The following is an 8,759-nucleotide window of genomic DNA, read 5'->3' on the forward strand; positions in this document are numbered from 1 at the left end:
CACCTGAGGGGTGGAAGTCCAGTGATCAACCTTGAGTGGGGTTGAATGTGCAGACTTCAGGCAAACAAGCGAAGCTAACATTTGTTCAGCCTGCTCCGCAACTAACAATAACTGATGCCTGTTAATGTTTTATAGAACTAATACTTCATAAACACACAACCTAAATTAATTTGAGATATTAAGCCATCATCTGTAGATACATAATAATAATAATAATTAAAAGAAATTGCATTAAGTGTAAAGGAGCTAAAGTTACGGATCAGCAGTACAGTGCTCGCCTTGCATGTGTGAGGTACTGAGTTCAATCCTCAGCATTACATAAATTAATAAATGAAATAAAGATATTGTGTATGTAAAACTTAAAAATCAATTATTAACTGTAAGTTATAAGCATTAAAGTTAAAGCCCAGTAAGACCGATAAACTGACTTGCTAGATATTTAAGGCCAAACTTAAACATTAAGATTAAAATAAAGGGGCCAAGAAAACCAGTATTTGGCTTTTGCCCTCTGAGTCAGCCTGAACCCAGGAAAAGGGGAAGAGCTTTACAACTCTGGGCCACATAACCTCCCGATAAGGGAGATTAATGAGAACACTGGAGAACAGAAAGCCAATGAGTGTGCATGCTGCAAAAAAGGAGGGTCATTAAAAAGGGCAAGGCCACAAGGGAAGCCACATGGTCAGCAAGACCTTGACCCATCCTAATGCAGATGACACTTACAGAGCTGAAATGCTGCTCACAAGTTCCCCAAGAGTGTCTTCCAAGGAAACTCAGCTGACTCTTACCAATAGATAGGAACAAGGTCAGTTTGACCAGCTTGGTCTTAAACACCTAGCAGAAACAGTTAAAACCAAAGCATAGCCATTCCTGGACATTTAAAAAGAAACAACAGTGATTTTAATGTAACTTAAGATGTATACTTGTATTAGCACCCCCCCCCCCAAAAAAAATAAGTAAGACTGGAGACAACAAAAGAGAGATTCTTTGGCAAAAATGCCTGATAACTATAAATAAAAACTATCAAAGCAGTTTTTATTGACAGCTATCAATGAAAACTACCAGAAGTTTTTAGTCAGTTTAAGGCCTACAGATCTTCCTAACCTCCTACACAGGTAGACTTAATCAATGTTTACTAGTATAATTATCTAGCCCTAAGTAACAAAGAAATCTCTACTGAATGTAGAGGTCATGCCAAAAAAGATATTTTACAAAAATCAGATGACATTAACTAACTTAACTAAATGTTGTGTCTACATTCCTGATAATTCTGACAATGTTAAAGATTTATGTTCCCTAAAAAAGGGCCTTATATTAGGCTTCGTTAGGTCTTGTTATGCGGACAATTTCTCAGGTCTTCTGCCTCCTGGTAAACAATTATTAATTTCTGTCATTTTCATGATATTCATGGACAGGTTTTTCAGATGCTACAAATGCTATTTTGTATTAATCTTGTTTCAGTACTCATGTCTTTTTGTTTCTCTCATAGAAGTGCCCACCCCTAGGTGACTTTACATCCTGTTCTTCCTGAACCAGATTTTTACCATGAACTCTTTGACCCAGTTTCTAAAAAGGGACTCCAAACTGCTTGCCCACTGCACATTGTCCCCTCTCAGCTCAAAGCAGCAAGAACATCATTGTCCTTTTTCCTTACAGCAGTAGGAGGTCCCTAACGTCAGAGGAAAAATTATGGTCAGTATAGATGTTCGCCAATATGTCTAGCTCAGGAAGATGTATCTGGGAAACTACTCCCAAGATCACCCTGGGTGATCTCCCAGAAAGAGACACTTGCTTCCACAACCCAACTTATAAATGGGACAACTCCCCATTCACCAAAAATTGTGCTTCCTGAGTCCTACTTCGAACTCCTTGCCTAAATCTCCAAACTGTCAATAACTCTAAACTATGTAACCTACTCTTTTGATGGAGTAAAAGGACTTGTTAAAAGGCCAGGGCCCACTGATTTATCAACATAGACTGGCTGTCCCCATTTTAGTTCCCCTTCTGGCTGGTTTGGTAATAGCTAGATCTACTGCTTTAGGAACTGCAGCTCTTATCACAGCCTCTAAAAATTTTAAGTCCCTCAGCCGTCAAATAGATATAGATTTAGGAAAGCTAAAAAGGTCCATCTCCAAACTAGAGGTTTCTCTAGGCTCTCTGACAGAAATAGTCTTACAAAACAGATGGGATCTAGATTGTCTCTTTCTAAAACAAGGAGTAAGTATTTTGTATGGCCCTAGGAGAAACTTGTTGTTTCTCTACAAAACATTCTGGGATAATAAAGGACAGTTGGCGCTAGTGAGAAACAAGTTAAAGAAAAGAGAAAAATCAAAACATAAGAAGCTTCAGTCAATTAGCTCCAAAACCTATTCTCATGGTCCCCTTGGTTGACTACCATCATCTCAGCCATAGTTGGATCCCTAGTCCTTTTCCTGATTGGGATTACTGTAGGAACCTGCCTCTTAAAAGCCCTCCTAAACCATATACACAAGAATGTAAGTGAGGTCCGACTTATGGTCTTGAGAGCCCAGTATGGGCCCTTAGACACAGAAGGATGGAAAAGAAACTGAGACCTAATGATGTGCAAGATTGACATCAAACCTACTAAAACCAGTGGGGAATATGATAGTAAAAGCAAATGTGACTCCATTCTGTAAAACAACCATACCAGGTAGAAGGATCATGACTGGGGCAAGATGTTCTTTTCCTCTTGCTATAGAAATCTTTAAGAACACGGAACTACCTAATGGGGCATTGTTTCTGTAACTGGGGTGATTGGAATAACTGTGATTTGTTAGGCTTCCCACCACTTGACTGCACTGTCCGGCTTCCGGAATCTGGCTTGCTTTCATTGGCTAGACCCGCGAACATCCCTTTTGCGGTTTTCAGGCTTATAAGGAGCGCCCTTGCAATTGTTCCTCAGGGGAACAGCTTTATGTTCTGGTCAGTCGTCACTGGTGTGCTTTAATAAAGACTTGATTTGATTATATGTGAGTGGTCTGGAAGTCAGCTTATAAAACCCCAGGATGAAGCTTTAACTATAACACAATTCCAGATTAATTAATTCACAGCAAATAATTCTAGGTTAATCCTAAGCACTGCAAAACACACTTAATCATGATAGGTTAATAACAGACATTCCCTCTGCATGCTAAGTTCAAAAGTCTTAAGCCTCAGGCTTTAAGTCCAGCAGATGCACACTCACTCAGACCCCCGTGATCAGGTCTGGGACCTAGGCAGGCTTTTCCTGGCATGGAGTGGACAACTGGTTGAGAAGGGGTTTGTAGGGAAAAGTTGCAGCTCTCACCAAGGTCCAGACAAGAGGTGGTAGAGTTTGAGAGCAGTGAGGATCATGCAGAGGCTCAGGAACGATGACAAGTGATGGGATGTCAGGTTCTCATCAGGCTCTCCAGCTTGAGTGCATCCTTGTTTCAGCTGGCTGAATCCCTGTTTATTTACTCTATCATTTATACTAAATTTTGGTGTTTTTTTTGACCCCCCTTTCAATCCTTATCAGCTACCCCCGGATTTCTCAGTGACATCTTTTACCCTGGCGTCAGAAACATCTGGTCTGATGGTCTCCACCCTGATCTTTTCACCTTTCCCTCTTATCAGGTGAGGACAGCCTGCCAGGGGCTTCACTCTCTTTGCCAGGGAGAGAGAAAGTATGTTTGAGGCCATACCAGAGGGATCTGTGGATGTGCCTGGTGAAACTGCAGGTTTTTAAAAATGGAGTTGCTTAGGCTCAGGCCTAAGGCCATCTTACTTAACAAACCTTCAATCAATTCAATTAGAAAATGGAAAAGAAGAACAAGCATTTTTCGAAAGAGGATACAAAGATGTCAACACCCACATCAAAAGATGTTAACATCATTAGCCAACGAGGAAGAACAAAGTAAAAACCACAGTGAGACATCACTGCACACCAACAGGAATGGTTAAAATAAAAAATTGCCTACGGGAATGGAAAATATTACATCCACTCTGGAAAACAGTTTGGCACCTTCTCATAAAACTAAACAAGCAATTACCATAAACCCAGCAGTGGCACTCTAGGCATTTACTCAAGAGAAATAAAAAGTTATATTCACTCAAAAATAGGTACATGGAATGTCATGCAGCTTTATTCTTTTCTTTTTACCTTTTTGGGTTTGGTTGTAGGGATTGAACCCAGAGGCACTTAACCATTGAGGAACATCCCCAGCACCGCCCCCCCCCCCGCTTTTTAATATATATTTTATTTAGAGACATGGTCTTGCTGAGTTGCTTAGGGCCTTGCTAAGTTGCTGAGACTGGCTTTGAACTCTCGATCCTCTTGCCTCAGACTTCCAAGCCTCTGGGATCATAGGCATGTTCCACTGTGCCTGGCCAGCTTTATTCTTAATAAAGAACAAACCAAAAGTATCTTAGATGTCTTTCATCAGAGTGATAGAATACTTACTTGCTCAGCAGTTAAAAGTAATGAATTACTGATACACACCACATGGGAGAATCTCCAGGCAATTACACTGAATTAAAAAAAAAAAAAAATTCCAGCACTTTAAATGCTGTGTATTTCCATTATGTAACATTTCGAAGTGATGAGCTCTAACGACTAAAGAGCAGATTGATGGATGCAAGGCTTAGGGGTGGGTGTAGGCGAACTGGAGGGAGATGGGTATGTAGCAGCACTCCCTCCTCCACAAAAACAAAACAAAACAAAACAAAACTTAAGCTTCTCCAGAAATCTTCACCATAATTGATTTTAACACTATAACCAAGAGAGTCTCTACAAAAAAATTCAATGTAGTTAAAATTCCTATTTTCCTGTTGCTCTATTTTATTTGGCCACTGGCTGGAAAGAAATCAGCACTCCAGGTGCTGAAGGCCCCTTTACTTGTTTTTCACAAACATGTATTCAGTATAGTAATTTGTAGAAGTGCGTTTACAGGGGCTGGGGTTGTGGCTCAATGGTATTGCACTCGCCTAGCAGGTCGCTGGGCTGGATCCTCAGCACCACATAAAAATAAAATAAAGGTATTGTGTTCAACTACAACTAAAAACAAAATATTTTTAAAAAGAGAGAAATATGTTTGCAAATGCAAAATATGATAAAAAGAAGACAGATCCTTTAAGCAAGGCCTCTCCTTGAGCGGGGCTTCACAGAGGTGTCTACATTTTTAAGATAAGAGAAGTTACCAACTGGGCTCCATGGTATCATCTGGCAGGGGGAGGAATGAAAGAAGAGAAGAAGCTTGCCCCTTTCTCAGGTGTTGTCCTTGAAGGGTTAACTTGCCCAAAACAGTGAAAGAAAAAGGAAAATGTGAACGTCTATAAACTGTGAACTTCTGAGCCCCTCCCCTTACATTCTGGGTATAAAATTCTGAAACTACCTGAACTGGGGGTTCAGAGGATTGATTGATTACAGCCAAAGCTGTGCCCTCTGAGCCTGGCTGTAGCCAAATAAAACTGTTTTCTGCTGTCTTTAGTGCCTTGACTCGTCTGTCATTAAAATAGGTCTGAGATGTAAAAGGGCAACACGAGGGATCCCTTGGTGATAGAACTGTTCACTGTCTTGACTGATGACATCACACATGGGGCAAAATTGTCTAGAATGAAATCTAATATAAAAATGAATACAGGAAAAATTTAGGAACCTTGGATTGTGTTAAAAATCATATCCTAGTTATGATGCTCTCCTAGTTTTGCAAGATGCCACCATTGGGGTGAAACAGGCAAGGCCTACAAGGGATCTCTCTGCATTATTCCTTACTTCATAATCTACAGTGACTTTGATCAAAATTGCATTAAAAATTAAACTGGAGCCAGGTGCAGTGATGCACTCCTGTAATCCCAGTGGCTCGGGAGGCTGAGGCAAGAGGATGGCGAGTTCAAAGCCAGCCTCAGCAATGAGGTGCTAGGCAACTCAGTGAGACCCTGTCTCTAAATAAAATACAAAATAGGGCTGGGGATGTGACTCAGTGGTTGAGTGCCCCTGAGTTCAATCCCAGGTACACTTGCTGGCAAAAAAAAAATCAAACTGGGCTAGTGAGGGTGGGGTAACCAGTGTACTGGGAACAAGGAAGACTCCCTTTGGATCCAAATGGGGAAGGAGGAGATGGCCTCTGTCGAGTCCTTGAGCAGGAGCTTGGTCATTCAGAAGAAGGAAACAGAAGCAAGGAGGTGGTTGGAGGGTGCCTGAAAGAATCTATGTGTGACATTCTCTCACAGGTTGCCTGGCTATTTCTCCACCAAGTACTTTTCCTAAGCTGGTTTCCAGCACTTCCAGAACATGATCAGCAAATTCTTTAGTTTATGTCAACACACCCTTGAGGATTATCTGTGACAACACAGTATTAAGAGTTAAATAATCTGAATTATCTTTTTAAAAAATGACCATAAAGCCAGGCACCATGATCCATGCCTGTAATACCAGCAACTTGGGAAGCTGAGACAGGAGGATCACAAGTTTGAGGCCAGCCTCAGCAATTTAGTGAGGACTTAAGTAACTTAGAGAGATTCTGTCTTGAAATGAAAAAAAATAAAATAAAAAGGGCTGAGAACATAACTCAGTGGTAAAGCACCCATGGGATACAATCCTTAATACCAAATCAAACCAAACCAAACAATATAACAAAACAAAAACCCCAGCCATAAAGGAGGCATCTCAAGGTACTGAATAGTTGTATATAATGAGTGAGTTAACAGGAAGTTGATGTGTGACAAGAATCTGTCCTATTATAACACAGTTTGTATTGCATCTGACCCTCTGCTATCCTGGAAGAGCAGCACTATCCCCTTTTCATAGACTGGGTGGCTCAGCTTCATTAATTTAAGTCATCAAAATGCAACTGACCAAGGACATCAATGTCATCTCACGTGAGGGAAAGGCCTCCAATCTGAAATGAACTCTCATTACTTGTGGGTGGAATTTGCAGAGAACGTGAGGCTGAGATAATAGTGTTTAGAATGGAAACACTACTCAGGTAGAAAAGTGTGTGGAAATCCAGATGCAGACAGAGCCATGTGACAGCAAGGATGAAAGGAGGTGAGGGTGCAACTGGCTTCCCAGACCGGACAGTTCCCAGAGGTCCTGAGTGAGAACTGCTGCATGAAGACAGCTCCTCTTCCAAAGGTGAATGAATACCCAGAAGGCAAGAAGATGTCAGCCCTCAGTGCCCACCCATTCCTGGGTGGGTGTTTTTTGTTGAAAATTCTATCACCTCTTCCTTTTCTGTAAACATGAAGATGAGCTGCTATAGCAGTCTCTGCACACATTCCCTTCAGGTTCAAATGTGCAGCCGTAAACATGGGAAATCCTCCCATGCAACCAGGGAATTTGATGCTTCATTATGAAGTAGGCTAGAAGAAAATTAAAAAAAAAATTAGGTAGAAAGGAGACAAAAGCAAGGGCAAGTAAATATAATATGTTTCTACAAAAAGAAAGTATCACTGCTCCAGGCCTTCTCTCTTCCAGACAGTCTCCCTTCCAGAACTGTCACTCCAACATTATTGAATTAAATTTACTTACTTATAAAAATTACCTTGTGCACTGTTAAATAGTTCTTGTAATAAATAGGTTAAGCGAAGATATGCACAACATTTTAAGAAGCTTGTAATTTAGGGGACTTTCCAATGTTATCTACCAGATCAGACCATAGAGACCATGTGAGCCCAAGGATTCTGAGAATGACCAGACTGATGTCATCCTCACATTCCTTCCTATACCCATCCCTCGCCAAGTTTCCTATGAAAAAAGAGCCTGAGGACCCACAGTGTCTCTCACTCTCCAGATGGACATCATTCTCCTTTGAATGTGCATTCCATGCTTTATCCCATGACATTTCTCTCTTGAGATTGTCCCCACTCTCCTTTGAATATGTATCTGCTTTCCTAAACAAACCTCTGTGTCTCTGATGGGTAGAATGCTGAAATAAATTATTTTCCCTAATATACACCAAGCCTTTCCTGGTGACAATCGGATTGTCCAGGCGTCTCAGGGAACATGCCTGTCACTGTGAGCCTCTCTGAACTGGGGTGTGGGTCCAGGCTGAGGAGTTGAGTATAATACAGTAAACTTACCATGGTCTCCTAGGAGTGAGCCTCTGAGCTGGGGTTTCATTTCCTGATGCATACAGTCTCAAAGTTGCTGTGTATGTCAAAAAGGCACGTGCCCTTCTGCATGCAAAGCAGATGGACCTTTGCCATTCCATTCGATCTCATGGACAATAAAACTGCTGGGTGTGACCCACTCAGTGGTCTCATGATCTACTACTGAGGCCAGCTGGCTGTTTAAAAATAACTATTCTTTAGTCTGTACTCAAGGAGGAATGTTCTAGAAACCTTGGGGGTTTGGTAGACTAGGTTTGCTCTCTGCTGTATGTGGCTGACATGGGGTTTTGGGGTGAGGCTTGGAAATGCTCAGATCCCGTCTACAAAGTTTTAACTTGGCAAACAAGTCTTTAGTACTTCTTTGATTTCTGAGTTCCTTGCAGCCTCTTGGAAATGAAATTAAAAAGAGCCCTTCATCTCGCCAGGAGGAAACTTTCAGATTCCAAGAAAATAAAGGATGTGCTGGGCTGCTCTCAGCCCCTCTTCTTCCCCAGGCTTTTCATCCTCTTGCCTGTTAAGGAAGCAGATGAGGAACTCTCCCAGTCTCTCTTTCTCTCTGTGTATGTGTGTTGGTGGAGGGTGTGTGTGCAGAGGAGCAGGCTGGCTTCCAGGGCAGGATAGAGTTTGAAGTACAACTTTGCCAGAATAGTTTGTTACTCTGAATCAATGAA

This window comes from Urocitellus parryii, chromosome 3 (assembly GCF_045843805.1).
Source record: "Urocitellus parryii isolate mUroPar1 chromosome 3, mUroPar1.hap1, whole genome shotgun sequence".
Taxonomy (NCBI): Eukaryota; Metazoa; Chordata; class Mammalia; order Rodentia; family Sciuridae; genus Urocitellus; species Urocitellus parryii.